Source organism: Leopardus geoffroyi, chromosome E3 (assembly GCF_018350155.1).
Source record: "Leopardus geoffroyi isolate Oge1 chromosome E3, O.geoffroyi_Oge1_pat1.0, whole genome shotgun sequence".
NCBI classification, from domain to species: Eukaryota; Metazoa; Chordata; class Mammalia; order Carnivora; family Felidae; genus Leopardus; species Leopardus geoffroyi.
In genome coordinates, this window is record NC_059340.1 from 27,634,717 (window position 1) to 27,660,713 (window position 25,997).

At 44.6% G+C, this 25,997-nt stretch overlaps 1 long non-coding RNA gene across 2 annotated transcripts in view; it reads left to right on the forward strand.

The window, feature by feature from the left end:
- The window catches only part of LOC123588855, a 120,974-nt gene extending 106,453 nt beyond the window's left edge, over positions 1–14,521 (forward strand). For both annotated transcript variants that reach the window (XR_006708038.1, XR_006708039.1), the window contains 2 exons: positions 709–809; positions 13,954–14,521. This is a non-coding gene — a long non-coding RNA (uncharacterized LOC123588855). The remainder of the gene's footprint in view (positions 1–708; positions 810–13,953) is intronic.
- The last annotated feature ends 11,476 nt before the right edge of the window (positions 14,522–25,997 follow it).

A 25,997-nucleotide genomic window follows, 5' to 3' on the forward strand; every position in this document is an offset into this window, starting at 1 on the left:
AGCTGGGCTTCAGATCCAGGTAGCTGGGCACCACTGTGCATGCTCTCAAGGACCCTCCACCTGTTAATCTGTGACCCGCAGTCCCTCATGAGGGTCCCCTGTGTCCTCCCCATACTGCCCATCGACTTGTCTTTCCTTACTTTGTTTTAAGCTGTGTATGAGATCTGGATTCACACCTCTCTCGTTACTCCAGCCCAATCCATGGCCCATCACAAATAAACAGCAAATGTTGTTGAACAAATGAATGGATGAATGAGTTGCCTGAGGTTCCTGGAGGCATCTCCATGCAAATGCCACGCGCAGGGCCATTGTCTTTGAGTCCTCCACTGCGTTTGATACCGTCCAGGGTGCTGGCACTGGGCATTATAGGAAATGAGCCCATTAGTAGAAAAATTGAAAAAAAGAAATTAAAACAATATGGGATTTTTATTCTTAGGGGGTCACCTTACTCTCTCTGCCTGTGGGTGTTTTGTTCAGAGAAAATTGTAGAATTTTAGGAAACAGCTGGGTCTCCTCACAAATCCATCTTTTTTCTCCAAATATTCCCACTCACTTCTGGTTTCAGTTTAAATGTCTTTTCTTCTGAGAAGCCTTCTCTGTCTACCCTGTTCCCTCTTTGCTGGTATTCTGTCTCATATTACCCTTCTCTGTATCAAACTTACTGCAACTTATAATTATATATATTTTTTGTGAATTCATTCTTTCCAGTGTCTCTGTGCCCTGGGAGACTGAAAACTCCGAGAGGTCAAAGATCACACTTGTTTTGTGCACACCTTGTCTCCAGTACCCGGCACAATGCTTTCTACACAGTAAGTGCTCATTTATCATCATTGAACGAACGCTGTTGCCAATTGTAGTGGCTTAACTGAAAGATGGGCTATAGGGGTTTCAACATTTTTTTTCAGAATGCTTTATACTAAGCGAAATTGTTCAGAATTTCTTCTATAAACCAACTCATTACCCTGATTAAATTGAGGGGTGATGGGGAACATCGGCTTGTCCCACCTTCTCCTTGACGCCCCCAACAGGATCCCTGAGGGACCTCACAGACTGCCCCTTGGCCAGCTTTTCTGAGCTCCCCACTCCTTGCAAGTGCCAGAAGGGTCTTGTCACCAAGGGAGCCCCTCTTTGAAGATTGAAACACAGATGATCCAGCCTCTTCTCCCAGCTCCTTCCTCAGCGTCGTGGGGTACTTTGCTAATAGAGCCATAAATTCCCCCTCTAAATGAGCATCCTGATTTGATTTGCTCTTCAGATGACCCCTTCCTGGGGAAAATATTATGCTTTCCCTGAGTTATGGCAGAGACTCCAGTGGGTAGCTGTGTTGTGTCCTGCCTCTGCCATCTGATAGTCTGATTCCTCTCCAATTTATGAGCTTGTTAGTTCCCCAGCCAGCTCCTGCCTCATTGCGGCTGACCCAGTAATGCTGTTTGCCTGTGTCATCTTGCTCAGACAAACGCAGGCGTCCCCACTGAGGAGACAGCCGCCCTAGCCCAGTCACCTCATTGACTGATGCTGGCTGACTCCATCGACCTGGAGCAGGAAGGACAGAGTATCAGATTGTAGGACAGGCACAACTCCTACAGGCACTGAAGCTCTCGTTGTTGGCTTGAGCATGGCAGGGGTGCCCAATTTCCTTGTTTCTAAATGCTTCCTTGCAGGGAATCCTTGTGCTAACTTCTATTTTTCAAAGGCATGGGCCACTGCCTGCCCTTAGCCCCTTCTTCCTGCTGGGGTTCACGACTCCCTAAGTTCTCCTTCTGGAATGCGTGCTCATACATTCCATCGCAGGTCTGGGGCAATTCCCGTGCTTTGACTCTGACTCTAGGAGTGGCAAGAAATAGAACTGGGCATCCTTTTTATGCGCCTCCATTTCCTGGCCTCTGCAATGGGAACAATAGTAGATCTCAGACCATTTTTCATCTTGTTACCTTGGGCAGAAAAAGAAACACACACACACCCATACCACCCACATAGACATTTTGCATGTCATGTCAAGGAGTTGATGGTAGCTATGGAGTCTCCCCACTAGCCCCAAGTTAACATTTCATGGGCTAGACAAAAATTGGAAACCTAAATGTCCATTGGTTGGTAACTGGAAAGGCAAAATGTGATGTATCCATATGGTGGAATCCTAGTCAACAATAAAAAGAGACAATCTACAGATACATGGATGAACCGCAAAAATACTATGCTCAGGGGGTGCCTGGGTGGCTCAGCTGGTTACGCGCCAGACTCTTGATTTCAGATCAGGTCAAGAGCTGAGTTTATGAGTTCTATCCCTGCGTTGGGCTCTGCGCTAACAGTGTGGAGACTGCTTGGGATTCTCTCTCCTTCTCTGCCCCTCCCCCACTTGCACACACATGCATATGTTCTCTCTCTCTCTCTAAATAAACATTAAAAAAACACATGCTCAGGGAAAGAGGCTGGATACAAGAGACCACATATTGTATGGTCCATTTATATGAAATATTCAGAAAAGGCAAAGCTATATGAACAGAAGATAGATTAGAGGTTGCCTGGGGATGGGGATGGGGGATGGGGACGGGAAGTAACAGCAAATGTGCACGAGGGATCGTGTTGAGGGGATGAAATGTTTTAAAACCGATTTATGGCGATGGCTGCATAAGTTGGTTTAAAAAAACGTGTATATGTCTCTCACGGGGCTCTGGGGGGGGGGGGCTACACAAGAGGCAGGCAGGGAAGGATTTAGCAGTGAAGGGTCCTGAGGTCTGTAAGTTCTTTCAAGTGGTTCAGCCTTTGTCCATGACATTGCCAGTATCTATGCCTGTATTTAAATCTGTATCCATTTCCCAGGGCTGCTACAACAAATGGCCACCAACTGGGTGGCTTGAAACAACAGAAATCTATTCTCTCAGTTATGGAGGCCAGAAGTCCCAAATCAAGATGTGGGCAGGGCCACTCTGGTCTGAGGCTCTCTAGAAGAGTCCTTCCTTGCCTCTTCCGCTTCCCATATTCCCGGCTTTCCTCGGCTCGTGGTCTTATCACCCAGATCTCTGCTTCCATTTTCACACTGTCTCTCCTCTTCTGTCTGCGTGTGTCTTATGAGGACACTTGTCATTGGACTTAGGGTCTGAATTGCCCAGGTTGATCACCTTAGCTTGCGTTCCTGAATTAAGGGGCACTGGGGTGGCTCAGTCACTTAGGCATCCGACTTCAGATCAGGTCATGATCTCTCTGTGGGTTCAAGCCCGCATTGGGGTCTCTACTGTCAGTGCGGAGCCTGCTTGGGATCTTCTGTCCTCCACCTCTCTCTACCCCTCCCCTCCTTGTGAGCCCTCTCTCTGTCTCTCTCAAAAATAAATATTAAAAAATAAAGATCCTGAATTTAATCTGCAAAGACTTCTTTTTTTTCTTTTCTTTTTTATTTATGTACTTATTTTTAATTTAATTTATTTTTAAATGCACATCCACGTTAGTTAGCATATAGTGCAACAATGACTTCAGGAGTTGATTCCTTAATGCCCCTTACCCATTTAGCCCATCCCACCTCCCACACCCCCTCCAGTAACCCTCGTTTGTTCTCCATATTTATGAGTCTCTTCTGTTTTGTCCCCCTCCCTGTTTTTATGTTGTTTTTGCTTCCCTTCCCTTATGTTCATCTGTTTTGTATCTTAAATTTGTCATATGAAGTCGTAAGATATTTGTCTTTCTCTAATTTCGCTAGCATAATATCCTCCAGTTCTATCCACGTAGTTGTAAATGGCAAGATTTCGTTCTTTTTGATTGCTGAGTAATACTCCATTGCATATATATACCACATCTTCTTTATCCATTCATCCATCGATGGACATTTGGGCTCTTTCCATACTTTGGCTATTGTTGATAGTGCCACTGTAAACATTAGGGTGCATGTCCCCCTTCGATACACCACACCTGTGTCCCTTGGATAAATACCTAGCAGTGCCATTGCTGGGGTAGGGTAGTTCTAGTTTTAATTTTTTGAGGAACCTCCACACTGCTTTCCAGAGTGGCTGCACCAGTTTGCATTCCCACCAGCAGTGCCAAAGAGATCCTCTTTCTCTGCATCCTTGCCAACATCTGTTGTTCCCTGAGATGTTAATGTTAGCCATTCTGACGGGTGTGAGGTGGTATCTCATTGTGGTTTTGATTTGTATTTCTCTGATGATGAGTGATGTTAAGCATTCTTTCATGCTTCTGTTAGCCATCTGGATGTCTTCTTTGGAGAAGTGTCTATTCATGTCTTTTGCCCATTTCTTCACTGGATAATTCATTTTTTGGGGTGTCGAGTTTGATAAGTTCTTTATAGATTTTGGATACTAACCCTTTATCTGATATGTCATTTGCAAATATCTTTTCCCTTTCTGTCGGTTGCCTTTTAGTTTTGCTGATTGTTTCCTTTGCTGTGCAGAAGCTTTTTACTTTGATGAGGTCCCAGTAGTTCACTTTTGCTTTTATTTCCCTTGCCTCCAGAGACATGTTGAGTAAGAAGTTGCTGTGGCCAAGATCAAAGAGGTTTTTGTCTGCTTTCTCCTCGAGGATTTTGATGGCTTCCTGTCTTACATTTAGGTCTTTCATCCATGTTGAGTTTATTTTTGTGTCTGGTGTAAGAAGGTGGTCCAGGTTCATTCTTGTGCATGTCGCTGTCCAGTTTTCCCAGCACCACTTGCTGAAGAGACTGTCTTTATTCCATTGGATATTCTTTCCTGCTTTGTCAAAAATTAGTTGGCCAAGACTTCTTTTCTAGATGAGGTAACATTCACAGGTTGAAGGGATTTGATATGGATATATTTTTAGGAGGAGACCACCGTCGTATCTATCTGCATCATCTATATCTATACATGTATTATCGATATATCTGTATCATTAGATCTTTATACATCTCTATCTATATACAATCTATAAATTGACAAAAAAACAAGTATGTCAAAATGTGAGGAGTTGCTGATCTCTGTTGCAGGTGCATAGGTGCTCCTTGTACAGGCATACAGCTCTAAAAATGCTGTGTTTTTTATTTCAAATGTTTCTAGATTTCGGAAAGGCATTCAAGTACAACTGTATGTTGTATCACACCTTTAACAAAAGTCTGGAGAGTACTCCATAATATAACATATTAATATGCCTGCAACAATATGTTTGAATATTCACACTAAGTGGGTTAAATTGAGACACCATTTCATGCTTACTCAGGTCAGCTTTTCTACCAAATGAGTTTTAGCACCAGATGCATGATAAACTTCTGGACTTCAGAGATCTTTGAATTTGAAAATTATGGAGAAGAGAGTGGGCACCTGTGTTATTCTTTCTCCTTTTTTGTATGTTTGAACATTTTTGTAATGAAACATTTTGAAAAATAAGCCCGTGCATGTAACGTGCTTTGCCGAGTGCCTGGCACATAGTAAGAACTCCAAAAAATGTGACAGTTACAATTAATTTCACAATGATTATTCTATCAACAGTGTTACAAGTCAGGCAGTTAGGAACTATTCAAGGTTTTGATGTGAGGGAATGACATGGCCAGGGGACAGAGAATCTAGAAAGATTCCTGTGGCATGACATGACAGGGATGGGGCAGGGACCAGAGGGAGGCTGGTTAGGAGGCTGTTATACACGTCCAGGAAAGAGATGATGAGGTCCTGAAGCAGAAGAGAAGAAGAAAGCTGGAATTAACCTGACAGAGCCTGGTGAGCATTCTGGGAGAGCAGGATGGATTCTTGTCAGCCTCCCTGATATGCTGAGTGACAGCAGAAGAGACATACAGGGTGCTGCTCTGTGCATTTAGGAGAGAAAATACACATCAGTCAATCCTGGAATGAGCCAAGTGGGAATTTCTCGGCTGACTCAAGCCTCCCGATCTGGACAAGAGCTCTAGTAGCAAGAGCAACATTTTTGATTGTCAGGGTTAATTTGCGGCAGAGGGCTTGCTGGTCGGATCCATTTGGGCACAGAGCACAGACCAGTGGGAGTCCCTGTGCAGAAGTAGGTTCCCTGGAGACTTTTCTCCTTTAGACCTGCAGATGCCTAAGGGCAAAGGCAGGGCTTCTCACCATAGGCCATGAGTTAGAATCACTTGGGGGAAGACTTTAAAACAACTCCCCATCCTAGATCAAGTACATCAGAATCTCTGAGGGAGGGCCCTGGCATTGTATTTTTAAGAAGCTCTTCCAGGTGATTCTAAGATGCAGCAAGGATGAAGACCACTGGGTTAAGTGATGCGGGAGCCCAATCCAGAAAATGCCACCAGCCTGAGTTGTCTCAGTCAGTGTGCAAAAGGTGGCAGGTTGGGCAAATATTTGAAAAGTGGCAGGGAGGGAGGGAGGGAGAGAAGAGTAACACAGACTGGGTGGTTAAAAAAAAACAAGCAGGAAAGCAACACCATAAACGGTCTACACGGTGGGCAGGACGAGAGCCATCCCCAAGCTGTTGTCAGAACCTCAGGCGCGATGGAGGACAGAGGACCAGGAAAAGGACACACCAAGAGTAAGGCAGTCCGCAGTGGGATCACAAGACTTCCTTAACACACGCCAAGTGTATTCTAGATGTGGGATTAAGACGATGGCGATATGACAAGGGGAGAAAAGTGCCAAGAATGACTCTCTGGGGAATCACGGCCTTCACAAAACCTCACGCATCCCCAGGGGCTCCCAGTGTAGACAGCTGTCAAAGAGCAGGGTCCGTGTGTTCGCACTTCCCATGAGGCCCTGGCAGCTTTGTATTATTTCCTTTAAGCTGGTTTGATTGTTTAGAAAGGCCATCTTTATTTTAGAAGAACTTGAAAAATACAGAGAGGCAGGTACAGAGCAAGACCAAAGCTACATTCAGTGATCCCTCATAAGCCCATCGCAGAATCTGTGTCTATGAATTTCTTCCCCATTGTCTGTCTTCTGCTTGGAATGTGTACTTTTTCTTTTTTTTTTTTTAATTTTTTTTTTTTCAACGTTTATTTATTTTTGGGACAGAGAGAGACAGAGCATGAACGGGGGAGGGACAGAGAGAGAGGGAGACACAGAATCCGAAACAGGCTCCAGGCTCTGAGCCGTCAGCCCAGAGCCGGACGCGGGGCTCGAACTCACGGACCGCGAGATCGTGACCTGGCTGAAGTCGGACGCTTAACCGACTGCGCCACCCAGGCGCCCCACTTTTTCTTTTTAAAAAAAAAAAATTTTTTTTTCAACGTTTATTTATTTTTGGGACAGAGAGAGACAGAGCATGAATGGGGGAGGTGCAGAGAGAGAGGGAGACACAGAATCGGAAACAGGCTCCAGGCTCCGAGCCATCAGCCCAGAGCCCGACGCGGGGCTCGAACTCACCGCGAGATCGTGACCTGGCTGAAGTCGGACGCTTAACGGACTGCGCCACCCAGGCGCCCCTACTTTTTCTTTTTAGACACAAAGAGGAGCGTATTAGATCCGGTTTTATAATTTTATTCATTTAACAATGGATGTGGAACGTTTTTCCTCTGTCAGAAAAAAAAAAAAAATCCCATACAAACCTTTTTGATGGCTCCCTAACATTTCATTGTATGCGGGTTTCAACACTACTCAATTCGCCATTTAAGAAGCAATATAGGGGATTTCTGGGGTTTTACTTCTAATCGTCACTGCGGTAACATCGTGGGACACGCATCTTCCTGCAGTTAGCTGGTTTTTGCTTTGGGATAAATTGGTCCAAGTGGAATTGCTGTGATAGAGGGCAGGTGCACACGCAGGTCTTCTAGTATCCAGCACCAAATGACCGTGTGGTTGGCCCTCCCCTGAGCCGACCAATTCAAACTACTTCAAGCACCTTAAGCACTTCCCGCCCTCAAGGCACATACTCCAAGCAGCAAATTCGCAAAGGCGGCTCTTGCGGTCAGCTCAAAGCATACAATTCCTTTGATGTGAATGTTCCGCTCTGCACTGTGCTGTCTAAATCATCACAGACAATTTGTTTTGTAATCAGCAGACCTAGTAAAGGGAACTTCCTAGAAATTAATCAACTGAGGAAGGACTGCAGAGGTCTGGTTTGGCTTAAGTTTCATTTGGTTTGGGGAGGTTGTTTTGGCTATGGACTACGTGGCTGAAAGTGAAATTTTAGGGGCGCCTGAGTGGGCTCAGTCAGTTAAGTGTCCGACTCTTGATCTCTGCTCGGGTCACGAGCTCGCAGTTCATGGGTTCGGGTCCTGCATCAAGCTCTCTGCTTTCAGTGCTGAGCCTACTTTAGATCCTCTGTCCCCACCTCTGTGCCCTTCTCCCTCCTACCCACCGTCTCTCTCTTTCTCTCTCTCTCAAAAATAGATTAAAACATTTATTTAAAAAATAATAAAATAAAAAGTGAAATTTCCAGAACTTTTTCCCAAGCCCCTCACTCCCCTGAACTTCACATCTTTTGGCCTCGGGTTTTCGCCATTTGAGGTCCAGCTCAGGGTCATAATCTTCCTAACAAAACTTTATTCTCCTGCCCTCGGAGAGAAACGTTAGTGCACTACGTGTTTTTCCCCACCTGGAGTTTCCTTCAGGTAGGATTGCCAGGCTTAGTAAATAAAAATACAGGATGCCCAGTTCGACTTGAGTTTCAGGGATTCTGCCCATTCCTGAACATGTCTATTCCAATTGTGCATTCTAGCCGTGGAGAAATGAAACCACTGGCTGGGTCCAGGGACCCGCAGGATTCACTGTGAAAAGGAGGTGAGCTCCTGACTGATTGCCTGACCTCCATAAGCCCCTACTCTGACTAGTGGATCATAGTGAGGTCTTGTGTCCCCTGGAATTAGTGTCAGTCACAGCCAGTCCCCAAAAGGTCTGATGCTTGCCTTTTCCCCCATGCACAGTCAGCCTGGTATAAGGTCATAGGTCCCTCTGGGGAAGACCCAGAGACAGATCAACAGTACAAACTGGGGGCAGGGCAGTGTGCAAGCTTCCCTTGCCTTCAAAGGTTCCCGGGTTCTGTCAGCTGGCTCAAGTCTGGGAATTGGCTGAGGGGCCATCACACTCTGTTTTGGTGATTCAACTTAGACTTCTTTTCACTTGACCTAAACTCTTCTGTTTCTACAGATCAAGTAAGAGTTTAGTAGACTGTGCCTGTATTTATTTTCCAGCGGCACTGTGATCAGCTGGCCAGCCCTGTAAGTCTGTAAGTCTGTAAGTCTGCCTGTCTGACTGTAAGTCTGCCTGTCTGACTGTTCTGAGGACCGTTTTGACGCCACTGTCCCTTATTGTAACCACGCCCACCTTGCCTTTGCTGATGAAGAGCCGCCACTGGGCCCCCGACACCCCAGGATCCGGTTGTCCCCGCTGCACGTAGAAATCCCCCACTTAGCTGCATTTCCCACCGTAATTTCTGACGTACAGAGAAGGACGACCACAAATCTCTGTAAGGATGCGGGGGCTCCCCTCACTGATTTATTTCTCACGGTTGTGGTGACCCTCCCGAGGCAGATGAGCAAGTCTTCCACGATAAATCCACTCTGGCGTTGCAGTCTCCCTAAGCCCTGGGCCTTGGACACCTCCCTCTGCCTTCCTCTGCAGCACACCGTCCCAGTGCGCTGGCGTCCCAGCTTTGTTTGCCGTGGGCCGCCTCCTGCTCCAGCCAGCCGACCAAGCAAACCATTAGAGCTCGCTCTTTCCCTTCCTTCCTTCCTTCCTTCCTTCCTTCCTTCCTTCCTTCCTTCCTTTGTTTCTTTCTCTCTCTCTCTCTCTTTCATTCTCTTTCTTTCTTTCGAAGACTTGGATTTATTTTTTTAAGTGCTTATTTTGAGAGAGAGAGAGAGAGCAAGGGAGGGACAGAGAGAGAGGGAGAGAGCGAGAATCCCAGGCAGGCTCTGCGCTGCCAGCTCAGAGCGCAATGCAGGTCTCGAACCCATGAACACTGAGATTGTGACCTGAACCGAAAACCGAGAGTTGGATGCTCAACCAACTGAGCCACCTAGGTGTCCCTAGAGTTCTGTCTAACCCTCTAAGCTGCAGAATCTCTACTCAGTGGGCTCAAATCAATACATTTGGGGAAAAGAAAAGAAAATTTGGGGAATTTATATTCCTTCCACTATTATCCCACACCCTTAATATCTGTTCCCATGAAATCTGCCAGGTTTCTGTGTAGAAATTTTTAAAAGTCCTGTAGTTCTCTTGGAGTGTAGGGCTCCCTCATCCCCACCCCATCAGTCACAGTTTATACCTCCCCCCGTTTGGGACCTGCTCTGACCTGAGTGGTCATAGATCTAGAAGCCAACGGGGATGGTGAGGTCAGGTCTCGAAGAGAATCAGAAGTATATTGTAAAACAGCTACCTCGAGGGAGACTGTCACAGGTTCTTTAAGCAAAGCAGGGTTGACCTCCTCAGCCTAGTAGAGGTGGACAGGAACGGGAGAATGGACTGCTTGTCTGGCAAAGACTCTGCTCAATTTAGGGGCCCCAGTCCTCACTGGGATCTGCTCATATGTCCCCTGGCAATTCTCAGGATTCCAGTCCTGCCTAACCAGTGCCCTCACTTGAGCAGCAGACGCCCTGTGAGGTTATGAATTCAATTTGTATTAGAATTCATTGACTCTCGAGATGATTTCAGCAATCTCAGCCCTACAAGAGATGCAGGAGGTAAGAGTTTCTTTCAAGTCATTTATGCAGAGTTTGAGCTGACTCTGAAGTCTAGAGCTCTTCTTTTCTTTTGCCACTTTGTCCAGCTCAGTTAGGAGCAAGCAGCCGATCTCACTTACACTCATCCGTGTGACTAAAGTATTCTAAGGTATCAAATACGTGGGATCCCAGGAACTTGCCTTTTGTCAGCATTTGATGAGGAGTATCCAGTAGTTGCGACTCCTAAGCAACGGTTAGTTGTTCATTTGAAATTCAAATTGAACTAGATGTCCTGTATTTGATCTGGCTACCCTACCTTAAGGAAATCTTGCCTTTCAAAAACCTACCTAAGTGCTATATTCTCTACAGATTGCCCCAGACAGAAATTACTTTGTATTATCGGTTGATTGATTTACATCATTTTTGACCACTTATAATGTGCCAGGCACTGCTCTAAGTGCTTTACATGGACGGACTCATTTAGGCCTGATCAGAACTCAGAGGTGGATATTATCCAGATTTTACAGATGGAAAAATTGAGCCCCAGAGAGAAGTGACTTGCCCTGGAGCTCATAGCTAAAAGGCAGTGGAGTTGGGATTTTACTCCGGACAGTCAGGGAGGGACCTGAGCTCCTATGGGTGACCATGGATAACGTGATGCAACTCTGTGGAAGAGTTACTGGAAACTTCTACTGGAAGCTTCCATGGAGCTCTGTGTGTGCATTTTCTAGGACCTTAACGCATTGCTGTCTGTCATACTACCAGGCTGTGAGATCGTTGACTGATACCAGAAATTATGTTTCATTGATCACCACAATGCCAGTGTCAGGAAATGTTTATTTAAAAAGTTATACTTATTGTTGGGGCACTTGGGTGGCTCGTCGGTTAAGCGTCCGACTTCGGCTCAGGTCATGATCTCACAGTCTGTGGGTTCGAGCCCCGCATCGGGCTCTGTGCTGACAGCTCAGAGCCTGGAGCCTGCTTCCGATTCTGTGTCTCCCTCTCTCTCTGGCCCTCCCCTGCTCATGTTCTGTCTCTCTCTGTTGCAAAAATAAATAAAAACATTAAAAAAAAAATTAAAAAAAAAATAAAAAGTTATACTTATTATTCAGCCTTAAAAAAGGAATGAATTTCTGACACGTGCTACAACATTGATGAACCCTGAAGGTGATAGATCTTATCAGACAGTAAGGCACAAAATAAGGTACAAAAGGACAAATAATAACCATTTCTAGAATAACCAAATTCATAGAGACAGAAAGTACAATGGTGGTTGCCAGGGGCTGGGGGGAGGCACGAATGGGGAGTTGATATTCAATGGATAACACTTTTAACTTGGGGTGATGAAAAGTCCTGGGCATGATTGGTGGTAAGGGTTGCACAACATTGCGGATGTATTTAGTGCCACAGAATGGTACTCTGGAAAATGGTTGAAATGGTAAAAATTTATGCTACATATATTTAACCACAAAAAAGTTACAGCCATTATGAAAACCAGTATGGAATTTTCTCAAAAAACTGAAAATAGAACTGCCCTATGTTCCAGCAATCCCACTTCTGAGTACAGTTCCAAAGGAGTTGAAATCAGGATCTTCAAGAGATCCCTGCCCTCCCATGTCCACTGTAGCATTATTCACAGTAGCCAAAATTTGGAAACAATTCAGGTGTTGGTGGGTGGATGGATGGATGGGTGGATGGGTGGGTGGGTGGATGGTTAAAGGAAATGTGGTATTATACATACAACAATATTCTTCTGCCTAAAAAAGAAGGAAATCCTGCCATTTGCAACAATGTGGGTGAACCTGGTTGGTGGACCTTACACTAAGTGAAATAAGCCAGACACAGATAGACAAATACTGTGTGATCTCACTTACATATGGAATCTAAAAAAAGTCAAAAGGATGGATGCAGAGAGAAAAACAGTGGTTACCAGGGGCTGGGAGATGGGGAATATGGGGAGATGTTGGTCAAAGGGTGCAAAGTTTCAGTTACGCAGGGTGAGTAAGCCATAGACATGTAACATACAGCATGGGGACTGTCATTAATAATACTGTATTGTTAGCTTAAAATATGCCCTCAAGTAGATCTTAACTATTCTCATAAAAAAAATTGTAACTATGTGAGGTGACAGATGTGTTCATTACTTTGGTTGTGGTAATTATTTCACAGTGTATGTATATATCAAAACATCACGTTGTACACCTTAAATGTGTACAGTTTTTGTCAATTATACTTCAATAAAGCTGAAAAAAATTAGACCGAATCTACATTTATTTTTTGAGAGACATAGAGACACAAAGCACAAGTTGGGGAGGGGCAGAGAGAGAAGGAGACACAGAATCCGAAGCAGGCTCCAGACTCCGAGCTGTCAGCACAGAGCCCGACGTAGGGCTCAAACCCACAAACCATGAGATCATGACCTGAGCCGAAGTCAGATGTCCAACCGACTGAGCCACCTAGGCACCCCAAAATTAGACTGAGTCTAGCATAGGAGGTTAGGGACCCAAGCTCAGAGCTCAGGTTGATCTGAGTTGAATTGTGGCTCAGCCACTCAGCAGCTGTGCGACTGTGGGCTGACCATTTCACACCATGGTCATCGGTATGATGGGGATGGTTGGTGGAGACTTGTCTGAGGCTGGTTGTGAAGAAAATCTAGCCTAAAGAGCACTTTGCCAGGTGATTTTTGTCCTGATTGCACAGTAAACAAAACAAAACAAAACAAAACAATAACCTGTGGGACGTTTTTAAGGCTACTTGATGCCCAGATTCTCACAGACCAATGAAATCAGAATATCTGGCATCATGTGTTTAAAACTTCCTATTGTGAAACATTTCAAACGTACACAAGGGTAATGTAATACAGTTCCCATCCACCCATCACCCAAATTCAACATTTGTCAAGGTTTTAGCATTGGAATGTATCTTTTTTAAAGGTTAAAGGATGATCGAGCAGGCACGATGCCTGGCAAGTAGAACCTGTTCGCCAAATTGAGCTACGATGATTACTTTTATTTTCCTTCTCATTATGAAGTTGGTCGCATAAGCATCTTGATTTTGAAATCAGAGGCCCTGAGTGGGAGGTGGTCCATCGATCTTGCTGGCAATGAATGGCCTCTACTTCATTACTGAGAGGGTTTTCTTCTTCTGTGAATCATCCTTGAAGCTTTCTTTTCTTCGAATCAAAAGAAATCAATTTGAACTAATAGTAACTTGATTTTTGAACTGCCATACTGCAGTGGAATCAGACAGTAAGGTACAATGGAGAGAAGTAAGAAGCCTGGGGAATATGGAGAGGAGATGGAATCGTCTATCTGGAAAAAGTGCTTTTCAGCTAGAGATGTTCAGTTCTGGCACTGTACCTGCCCCCCACCTCCATTCCACCCAGGGCAGACATGACTAATCAATCAATGTGCTCTTTCCCACAGAAACCTAAAGCTGCATCAGAGTGCTTTTTAAGATGATACTTCAGACACCCACCAACAATCAATAAGAGACAGCATGAGAGGCAAGACCTATTTACTATTCCTTTTGTGCCCTTTTTTTGTGCCTTCCCTAAGCAATACTGTATACCAAGAAAGACGAACCTTCTCAGAGAGAGAGAGAGACAACAAACTTTTTAGCTTCTTCAAAATCTGCCACAGAAGACAAAGTCATCCCCATGGGATTATCACAGGGCCTTGAGCCACTGGCCATACTAAGACATGGATTCTTAGAATCCTTCCAAAAACAGCAAAAGGAAAATCGCAAAACCCCAAGTCTGGCCTGCCTTGTGGCACCGTGTTGGCAATTAGCATGATATTAAAAGTGTCCTGATGCTCTTCTGGGTACAAAAGCTCAGCTTTGCTTCATGGTACCAAGTAGTTCTGAGGCTCAGATGTGTATTTTTCTGTCTTTAAGTTGAAGCAGTAAGAAAAAGAAAGCAAGCTGGTAGCAGAGATTAGGGCGGAAGCTAGGGTATGTGGAGCGAGTCCAGGGAGGGGCTGAGGACGGCAGTAATACTAACAATAAAAACGTACCCGTTTTCTATCTGCCACGCCTTCTGCTTAGGTGAATGTTGTGGGCTTTCTCATTGCCTCCACACAAGCAACCCTCTGTCACAGGTACTATTTTTCTGCCTCCTCCAGATGAAAAGCCTTGAAGCTCAGGGAAACAGGACATGACTTGCTTCTGGTCCCACAATTCACAAGCCAGGAAGCTATGGGGTGTGAACCCAGATACGTCTGCTTCAAGATACCGTATTCTTGAAACTGTGCGATCCAGACCAGCAGAGCCACTCTTTCAGCGCGGAGAGACGGTGACCTGGAGTTTGAAGCACCTCTTAGGGCAAAGGTTTCTTCATCTTTGTGTTTTCCTATTGCAGAGCACAATGGCCAGCACACAATCCGTTCACATTTCGTTGAATTGATATTTGGTACAATTGAGGCTTTCAAATTTAGCAGTGAATTCTGTTAGCAGAACGTTGTTGCTTCTTCTAAATCTTCTGTTGCTTGCATCCTGGAGCTGTGATGGGTATTGTCGCAGTGGCCCTGTCGTTTGTACGATTGGCTCATGTGTTCCACACGTATTTATTTGCACCTACTGTGTGTTAGGCACTATATAGCTGGACAGCAGTGAACAAGACAGACCCAATCTCTCTGTTACCATGATAATGGTAACAGAAGACGGAATTAAGAACAGGTGTTCCAGAAGTACTTAAGGAGGGGCTTCTCAGCCAGATCTGGGGCTCACTCTGTTGAAGGGGGCATAGTGATGTCTGACACATCAAGTGCTAGCCACGTACCAGGTACAGATCTTAGAATGTTACATGGGTTGCCTTTTAAAAGCCTCTCATCCCTTGTCAATTCATGGAGCGAACCTTTCGCCACCAGTGTATGGGCAAGAGAATTCAAACCCAGAACGTTAAGTAGCTTGCCCAAGGTCATTGCAGTTAAGTGGCAGAGCTGGAGGCAAAGCCAGGCTGTGACTTTATTTCAACCCCTGTCCTAATCTGCTGCTCCGATATGTGTCCCAGTGACACCTGGAAAATGAGTTGGGGGTAGCTTGGAAAAAATAGGCAGAGAAGTTGTTTCAGGTGACAGGAGGCGGCAGCTGTGAAGCCCAGACTGGACAATGCATCAGGTTCTGGGAGCTGGGAGCCGTCAGAACTGTGGGTGGTAGGGGGGACGTGAGACCCAAGGGGCGTGCTGGGCAGGAGTCCCATCTGAAAGGCTCTGTAAAATGCCGTGTGGGTGTTTATCTTCTAACCCGCAGGCACTGGGGAGCCATCAGAGGGTTTCATCAGGGGAGTGATGTGATCAGATTTATCCTCTAAAACATTCGCTCTGGCTAGAGCGCCTGGATGGCTCAGGCAGGTAAGCATCCGAATCCTAATCTCGGCTCAGGTCATGATCTCCTGGTTGGTGAGATCAAGCCCCACGTTGGGCTCTATGCTGATGGTGCTGAGCCTGCTGGGGATTCTCTTTCATTTTCTCAGAATAAATAAATAAACTTTAAATGTTCACTCTGGCTATTGAGGAGGCTATTGAACAGAGAAGTAGGGGGAGTGATGTGGGAAACAAAGGCAGAAGGAAATGGCAGCTAGAACTCAATTTCCTTACAGCCTGCAGCTCATTGACAGATACTCGAGGCCTACAGAGTAAAACTTTTCTCAGGGAACTCCCTGCTGTCTTAAAGTTCATGTTTTGCTGGAGGGGCAACAACCCTAGCTTGACAAGAGCTAAGCCTCCCGTGTCCTGGGAGGCTTCTTTAGCATATGAAAATCTCACTGGAAACTTCCCCTGGACTTTACTGCCCCCCAGCTCCAGAGTATACAACCAGTCTCTCCTCATGGTCGGGGCAGCACTTCCTGCCCACGGGGTCCTGTCCCCATGCTTTAACAAAATCAGCTTTTTTGCACAAAAGACGTCTTCAAGAATACTTTCTTGGCCAACAGCTCTGGACCCTGTGAACCTCACTGTCACCCCAAACAACCTCATCAGGTGCTCGCCATGCAGGTAGGGACCATTAGGCAAGGCTGGGCTTAGAGCCTAGGGCACTTGCACAACCCTGAAAATATGTGTCTCCTTAAACTTTGTGCCCTAGGTACCCCCTGGTGTCGCCCTAGCCCTGTTCTTTGGGTGGCTGCTGGGCAGGTCTAAACCAAAGTAGGGCAAACCGAACCCCCAAAAGACACAGGGAAGCTGGAAACTCACGGAGATGGAAAATCCCTTTGACCCCTTGGGTAATTATGCTCGTTGTTCACTGTTAGCTCTTATCATTACCCAGTTCTTTTTAGCCTTGACATCAGAAAGGATGGGAAATTTTATGAACTGGAAATCTTTTTAAGGCTAATAGTTCTTTTTTTGTTTTTAATTGGCAGTGGAGTGGGGGGAGGCAGGGGAGGGGGAGAAGAGTGGAGGGGGGTGAAGGATGGCATAGGATTAGTTTTCAAAAAAACAAGTTTTTTTGGAGGAGCAGAGCCAAAGGATAAATAATGAAACAAATTCCAGCAGAGTGGAAAGAAGGCAAAAATGCTACCTTGAAATGAAAGATCCATTCTAAATGCGTTAACTGCGCGTTCTCAGCATTACTGCAGAGTATTTGAGGGCCTTTTGTGAAAGACACTGTTCACAAACTAGGCTTTAATCTGTAGCCACTTTTTATCCAAAAGGCCTTAGGAACCTGTGGGGTTTGCAGAGTCTCAACCAACTTAAGCGCACTTTCAGGAGAAAGGACCATTGACGTGGCTCACTGTAAGCCCTGGGAAGTTCCTCAGAATCGTAAAGATTGAAGTGGTTTTGAAGCTGGTTTTAAATCTGCACATGACAAGAATAAGGAGCCCAGTACAACAGAATTTAAATAAAGTACCTTCTGGAGGTGCTGACACTAAAGCACATGGGTCTGTAACTTGCAATTCTGAACTGGGGAAGCTTCCAGAATTTTTTTTTTTTTTTTAAATACAGGACCTGGGGCGTCCAGGTGGCACAGTTGGTTAGGTGTCTGACTTCAGCTCAGGTCATGCTCTCACGGTCTGTGGGTTCGAGCCCCGCGTAGGGCTCTGTGCTGAGAGCTCAGAGCCTGGAGCCTGCTTCGGATTCTGTGTCTCCCTCTCTCTCTGCCTCTCCCCAGTTGTGTTCTCTTTCTCTCAATAATAAATAAATACACTTAAAAAAATTAAAGAAAAATACGGGACCTGATTTTACCTCTTCTGATTTGTTTTCATTCCTCTGGGCTGGGTACTGTGGCCGCCCCGCCCACCCGATTAGACTAAACCTCAGTCAGCTACCCTCATAGCTGCACCACACACACATCTGTGTTTTCCAACTCTACTCCTTGCTGGCTCTAAAGTCCTATCAATCTGGGTTTGAATCCAGCTCCAACCATCACGTAGCATCTCTGTGAATTAGAACAAGTTTCTCAATCCCCCCAAGTGTGAAATGGGGGATAATTATGGTACTGGTTTCCTGGGTTGCTGTAAGCCTTAATTTAATCATGAGATAGTGCGTGTCAAATGCTTAGAACCATCCCTGGCACATGCTCAGGGCTCAGTAAATGTTAGCGCTTAGTGTCATTAACTATTGGCTTTAACAAAATTAAAACAAAAAACAAAAACACAACCCCAAGGCTTCACTTTTGTAAATTAAATGACTACATATTATGAGCAATAAAATACTACCTTTTATTAATGCATAAGTAATTAAATATTATTAATAGATTCATGTCTATCAATGTACATTAAATGATTAGACTAATTACATTAGAAATATAGCTCTGATGATGAAGAATTATATACTAAACGATGAAATGGGTTGAAATGAAATGAAACAAGTTAACACACATAAAACAGCTCAATACACGGGAAATGCTCAGTATACTAATAGTTTTTAAACATGATCATTCTTTCTTAATTCTTTTAAAATTTTATTTATTTTTAAAATTCGAGTATGTATCTATGTATCTCTATATAGATGTATAAATATGTGTATATTTGATTCCCGTTAAAGTACAGTATTGTATTAGTTTCAAGCACACAATATAGTGGTTCAAAAACTGTATACACTTCTCACTGCCATCACATTAAGTGTACTCTTAATCCCCTTCACCTTTCACCATCTCCCCCCCCCCCGCCCCCCATCCACCTCTCCTCTGGCAACCATCACTTCTCTCTATTTAAGAGTGTGTTATGGGGCACCTCGGTGGCTCAGTCGCGTGAGTGTCCAACTTCAGCTCAGGTCATGATCTCATGGTTTCTGGGTTCGAGCCCTGTGTCAGGCTCTGTGCTGACAGCTCAGAGCCTGGACCCTGCTTCGGATTCTGCGTCTCCCTCTCTCTTTCTGCCCTTCCCAGCTGGTGCTGTGTCTCTGAATCTCTCAAAAATAAATAAACATTAAAAAAAAGAGTCTGGGGCGCCTGGGTGGCGCAGTCGGTTAAGCGTCCGACTTCAGCCAGGTCACGATCTCGCGGTCCGTGAGTTCGAGCCCCGCGTCGGGCTCTGGGCTGATGGCTCAGAGCCTGGAGCCTGTTTCCGATTCTGTGTCTCCCTCTCTCTCTGCCCCTCCCCCGTTCATGCTCTGTCTCTCTCTGTCCCAAAAATAAATAAACGTTGAAAAAAAAAATTAAAAAAAAAAAAGAGTCTTTTTTTTTGTTTGTTTGTTTGTCTCTCTTTCTTTGTTCATTTGTTTTTTTTTTTCTTAAATTCCACCTCGGGGTTAAACCATATGGTATTTGTCTTTCTCTGACTGACTTATGTCACTTAGCATTATACCTTCCAGATTCATCCATGTTGTTGCAAATAGCAGGATGTCATTCTTTTTTATGACTGAGTAATAGTCATTCTTCCTAATCCATTCTCTTTTGGTGGACACTTGGGCTGCTTCCATATCTTGGCTATTGTAAACAATGCTGCAGTAAACATAGGAGTGCCTGTCTCTTTTCAAATTAGTGTTTTCATATTCTTTGGGCAAATAGCCAGTGGTGGAATTACCGGATCATATGGTAATTCTGTTTTGAATTTTTGAGGAACCTCCACACTGTTCTCCAGAGTGGCTGCACCGGTTTGCTTTTCCACCGACAGCGCGAGAGTTTCCCGTTTCTCCACATCCTCATCAACACCTGTTGTTTCTTGTGTTGTTGAATTTAGCCATTCTGACAGGTGATATTTCAGCGTGGTTTTGATTTGCATTTCCCTGACGAGGAGCGATGTTGAGCATCTTTTCTCATGTGTCTGTTGGCCATCTGGATGTCTTCTTTGGAGAAATGTCTTAAACATGATCATTCTTGATCTATCTGGGGTGATCCTTCAAAATCACATCATTTGTGGGGAGGGGGTTATTCATCAAAGAAAAAAGTTAGCATTTCTTCATTTTAACAGTTTTACTTCAATTTATATTCTCTCTGTATCCTGAATCTAGTTATTCAGATTTTTTTCCCTAGCCGCTGATAGTCCCAGAGAGAGAGAAAAAGCAGAGGTAAGCTAAGCACCCCACCAGCACAGGTGCATATATGTGCCTAATTTTTTGAATAACTTAAAAAAATTTGTTTTTATTTCTATTTTTAAGTAATCTCTCTACCTAGTATGGTGCTTGAACTCACAACCTCGAGATCAGGAGCCACACGCTCCACCGACTGAGCCTCCCGGGTGCCCCTGGATAACTTTTTATTTTGCTCTAATTTTGAATTTAAAGAACTGTGGCAAGAATAACATAAAGAACTTTGATGATAACCTTTATCCAGGTTCATCAATTGTTTTTACATTTTGCTTCATTTGCTTATCATTCTCTGTATCTGTGTGTGTGTGTGCGCACGCGTGCACATTTCTGAAGACTTTGAGGGTTCCTTTTTACCTCTCGATACTTCTGCGTGTATTTCCTAAGGACAAGGTCATTCTTTTACAAAACCAAATGTCATTTATCAAGGTCAGGTACACTGATACACCTACTATTTCCTATGCCATATTTATATTCAAATTTCAAACTCTTTTTCTCCCCCGTCTCCATCCAGAACCCAATCTAAGACCACAAATTGTATTTATAGGTCTTGTCTCTTTAATCTCCATTAATCTGGAACTGTTCCTGGTTCTTTCTTTGTGTTTCTTCACCTTGACGTTTTTGCAGATCACAGCTGGTAATTTTGTAGAGTAATCCTCATTTCAGGTTTGTCTGATGTTTCCTCGTGACTGGATACAGGGTATGTATGCATTTTTGGCAGACACACCCCTGAGGCATTGTCTCTTGCTTTTAGAAAGCATCTTGGAACTTGTATTAGCAGGGGTTGCATTTTGCTGCAAGTAACAGAAGAATCAACGAACAGTGGCTAAAGAACCAGAAGTCTGGTGATAAGCAGTCCCAGGGTGGACCTGAGTTCTTTCTGTTTTCTACCCTGCTACCCCCCTGTGACTTATTGTGTAGGGTGACGTGCTAACTGAAAATGACAAGGGGCTTACAGAAGAATAGAGGGAAAGCTAAAAATTGTTCTCTGTGTTCAACTTAACAAGGCCAACTTGTTCATTAGAACGAGGACAGAACTGTAATTAACACATCAAGATATTATACTGCCACGCACGACTGATGGCGGATGGTTCTGAACTTGCTTCCCCAGAAGCAGAACCTGAGACAGGGATTTGGGTGCAAGCAGTTTATTTGGGAAGGGATTCGTGGAACACCAGTAAGGGAGAGGGAGTAGAGCAAGGAAGCTACAGAAACCAGCATGTGTTGCTGAGCCAGTTACCCCTGTGAGCAACTAAGGCTTCGTCCCCCTGGGAACCCCTGGGAGCCACTTGAAGACAGGCCTCACTGTCATGCCACCAAAGGATGAAGGGTGTTCACGGTCCAGTGTTTGCCATCCGTCGGCCGAGGGCTGCTCAGGGGCCCGTGCTCAGGCGGAGCACAGCTGGAAGCCCTTGGATGCATCCCGGATGCTGGCAGTCAGAAGCTGGCAGCCTGCATGGGAAGACGGAGTGGGGAAGGGCGAAGAGCAGAGCCCGGGAGATGCCCACTTGGCTCCAGCCCAGATGGGTGCTTTGGATGTGCCCACGGAGCTCCCCTCTTCCTTCCTTGTACCTGCCCAGCCTTCTGTGGGGTGAGCATCTGTCACTGTATGCATCGAATTCTTGTCTTTTTTTTGTTTGTTTTTCCTCTGCCTGCTTTCATTCAGACTCTGTGCCAACGCCAAAGGCATAGGCCATATAACCTTTCCTTTAAAAGATGTTTTTTGTCACATACACCTGCGTGTGTTTCTTCCACCGAGGCAGTTCTGCACAGTGGCCAGTGTGTGGGCTTTGGGGCCGCCAGACTTGACTCTGTTTCCCAGCTGGTGTGAGCTGGGCAGGTTCCTCTTGCCTTTCTGAGCCTGCGTCCTCCTATGCTTCTTCATAAATGACTGTGAAAACCCCACACGTATTGATTTGGGGGTCCCAAATATACTTTAGCAAGGAGACAAATTCACAAACACCGAATTCACGAATAACGAGGATCAGTTGTGCTTCCTTAACTCCGATCAGTCACTCAAGTATTTATGGAGTATTTGCCGAGGAATATGAAAACATAAGGCTCACTTCTTGTGGCTTTGCATAAAATATTACTCTTTATTTTCATTTCATCTTAGTTTTTTCCAGCTCTAGCTTTTAATTAAAAATTTTTTAAATGTTTAGTTTTTGTTTTTGAAGAGAGAAACAGAGCATGAGCAGGGGAGGGGCAGAGAGAGAGGGAGACGCAGAATCAGAAGCAGGCTCCAGGCTCTGAGCTGACAGCACAGAGCCCGACACGGGGCTCGAACCCATGAACCGCGAGATCATGACCTGAGCCGAAGTTGGATGCATAACCTACTAGGCCACCCAGGGGCCCCTTAACTTTGAGTTTAACTCTTCAAGTGATTTCACAAATACATGTTCAATGAAAAAAACATTACACTGACACACAGCTATGAAGAATAAAAAAGTAAAACATATTCTTCACATTCCCTATGTACTATGTCCAGTTACTTCTCTGGAAGAAACCGCTGTTAATAGTTGGTGTGATACTTTTGAGATTTAAACACACACCCGTGCTTACACAGCACATACTATTTTAAGAGGTAAATGGGTCCCACAAAAACCTGCACACGGGCATTTACAGCGGCTTTATTCATGATTGCCAAAATTTGAAAGAAACCAAGATGTCCTTCAGTAGGTGAATGGAGACATAAACTGTGGTGCATCTAGACAATGGGATATTATTCAGTACTAAAAAGGAAAAAGCTAGCAAGCCATGAAGAGATACGGAGGAAACTGAAATGTGTATTACTAAGTGGAAGAAACCCATCTGAAAAGGTTACATAGTGTATTCTGAAAAAAAGGCAAAAATCGAGACAGTAAAAAGATTAGACAGAGAGAACAGAGGGATGGAATAGGGAGAGCACAGGGTTTTTAGGGCAGTGACAATACTCTTTATGACACCATCATTGTGGATACCTGTCGTTATACATTTGTCCAGACTCATAGAAGGTACAACATAGAGAGTAAATCCTTTTTTATTCTATTTTATTTTTTTATTAAAAATTTTTTTCTTAATGTTTATTAATTTTTGAGAGACAGACAGAGAGACAGAGTGCGAGCAGGGGAGGAGCAGAGAGAGAGGCAGACACAGAATCTGAAGCAGGCTCCAGGTTCCAAGCTGTCAGCACAGAGCCCGACATGGGTCTCAAACCCACAAACTGTGAGATTGTGACCTGAGCCAAAGTCGGATGCTTAACCGACTGAACCACCCAGGCACCCCTACATTTAATATTTTAGTATCTCCTGCCAAGTCACAAACCCCTCGTCCCACCCTGCAAGACCCTCCAGAAGAAAGCTTCTACTGGTGGCTCAGTCAGTTGAGCATCCAACTCTTGATTTCAGCTCCAGACCATTTCTCTCTCTCTCTCTCTGCCCCTCCCCTACATGCTGTCTCTCACCCTCTCTCACTCTCCTTCCCCCTCTCCCAAATAAAATAAACCTTTAAAAAAAAAAGGCTTTACCTATTTCCATTCCTTCCAACACATTGAGACTGCCAGTTTCCTTACACGCTGGCCAATACAGGTCTTACCAGTCATTTTAACTTTGCCATATGATGGGCTTATTTTGCTTTACTGAGACTCTTACAATTGGGTCCCGTCATGAAATCTGGATATAGGGACCTTTGAGAAGGCCTCCGACAAATGCAAGGAACTGCTGCCCCATCCCTCTAATTTGCCACGTGCTCATTTGGGCTCTGGAAGACTGACAAATGGTTATCAGGATAATTCTGAAAAGAAGAGGGGGCGGAGATCCTCAGACAAAACCTAATGGCTTCCAGGGGACCTTGATTTGACTGGCAGCAAGACCCCTTCTGCCGGAGGTCAGCAAATCATAGACATGCATCCAGCTGAAAGCCAACCCATTCAGCCTTTCTGGGCAACACATTCAGACAGAACCTGGCACGTGTGGCTCAGGGCGGTGAAATAAATAGGACTTAATTTATATTTTAAAGTCTTTTATCTCTCTTTAAGCCCTTGTGCTTCACTGGAATAAAATCTGATCAAGATGGAGAGAGGGGAGAATGCAGCTTTAATAGTGCATGATCTGCAATCTTGGCCCTTTCTCTCTTGGCGTTAACATTTACTTGGAGGCTTGCCATTTCCCTATGCTTCTCCTACATAATTCTGGAACGATGGTCTTGTCGCTCTTCTAAACCATATGGCCTCAGTGTTCAGATGGTTTCAGGTGGGACTGGCAGGTTTGATATCCACCTTGCCCGATGAGAGACTTTGGGAGCAAACTGGGGTCTTTACCCTTTTCTCCCTGAGCCAGTCAGCCGCCATATTGATAAGATTAGCTGGTAATTAACAGCCCGGCCCAGCCAAGCAGAGGAGAGGACTCAATTAGCAGAATGTCACTGCATCTAATTTACTTTGCTTATCAGAGATTTATTCTCTAATGACTATGAGAAGAAGATCAGGGCACCTTCAGTGGAAGGATCTGAGGGGTTTAAAAGCTGAAATGTGGTGTAACCTCTTTCGGTCTGCTGGTTTGCCTGCCAGTAAGGAGGTCTAATGCCATTTTGGGGAAGTGTTTGCACTGATGTATGTGCCTCAAGCTTCAGGAAAAAGAGATTGAATGATTCTCAGGGTGAGAGTTGATGCTTAGACCACAAAGTCTTTGTTCCTTGTTTATTTAAATCTCCCCTCCGTTTTTCAAAAGCAAAACTTGTTTCTCACATTTATTTTATGAGAAAACTCCTTCCATGGCTAGTTAGCTTTACTTGTAATAATAGTAGTAGGAGCAAAAACATCACCTACAATAATAATAAAAGATATTCATTGGATCCTTGGCTACTCCAGGCATTGTATTCAGCCTTTTACTTTGAACGGATTACCCTTAATCCTCTGAAACAGGGGTTGGCAAGCTTTTTCTTAAAGGGCCAGATAGTAAATATTTTAGCCCTGTAGATCGAAAAGTCTCTGCTGCCACTACTCAACTTTGCCATTGTACCCAGAAAGCAGTCCTAAAGCATACTGTTCACCTTCAAAACAGAACAGTCAGTTATTTTACCAGCAAAAATGGGTTTATTCGGGAATAGCAGAGAATTGAGATTCGGGACATGCAGGCTACAGCTAAACCAGCAGCAAAGTTCAACAAAGGAGAGGAATATTATTTTATGGTGAAGGAGAAGTTGGGAGAGGATGTTCTGGATGAAAGTAGATTGGAGAGAAGTGAGAGTGTAGGGTGATGTCAGTTGTTCACTGGCCAAGTTGCAGGCGTGGTTGATTTCTTGTGGGGAGAGGCAATGTACATCTTTTCCTGTTGGGGTCTGTAACTGATGGTTCTTTAATGTTCTTTTTTCTGTCGGGGTCTAATTGACAATTCTTCCTGTAATTGACACCGAGTGGTATAGCTCCCCCTTTTGGCCTCCCAGCTCCAGTTTGGGGGGGTTTCTCTTTATTAATTTTCACGATATGTAAAGGAGTAGGTATGGCAGTGTTCCAGTAAAAGCTTAATTTACACAAACGGGCATTGGGCCCAATTTGGGCCATCGGCCAGAGTTTGACAAGACCTGCTCTACATCTGTGTTTCTCAAACTTCAGGTTACGATTCATTAGTTATAGAATCAATTTAGTGTGTTGCAAAAATAAATCTTTAAAAACATGGAATAAGCCAAAATAGAATAAAAACTACTGAAACCATTATTACACTATGTGTTAACTAAGTTGGATTTATTTTCTTAATGTTTATTTTTGAGAGAGAGAAAGAGACAGAATGCGAGCGGGGGAGTGGCAGAGGGGGGCGGTGCACAGAATCCAAAGCAGGCTTCCGGCCTTGAGCTATCAGCACAGAGCCCAACTTGGGGCTCAAACTCATGAACTGTGAGATCATGACCAGAGCCAAAGTTGGGCTTAACTGACTGAGTCACCAAGGTGAGCCCCCTCTCCCCCGCTTTTTAAATCCAAGTTAATTGGGGAGCCTGCTTTGGATTCTGTGTCTCTCTGTCTCTCTCTCTGC